We start from the raw sequence: 218 nt of genomic DNA on the forward strand, positions 1-218 counted from the left end.
GGGGCGACGTCACAGGGTGAGGGGATGGTGTCACAGAGGAGGGAGGGAATGGTGTCACAGGGGATGACGTCACATGATGAGGAGGTGATATCATAGGATGTAATGTCACGGGGTGAGGGATGACTTCAGGGGTGCGAGGATAACGTCGCGGGGAGAGGAGACAATTACGGGGCCCGCGGAGGCGTGGTATACCGTCATCGCGGCGCGTTATCGGATAA

This window comes from Trachymyrmex cornetzi, unplaced genomic scaffold, assembly GCF_001594075.2.
Source record: "Trachymyrmex cornetzi isolate Tcor2-1 unplaced genomic scaffold, Tcor1.1 scaffold438, whole genome shotgun sequence".
Lineage (NCBI taxonomy): Eukaryota > Metazoa > Arthropoda > Insecta > Hymenoptera > Formicidae > Trachymyrmex > Trachymyrmex cornetzi.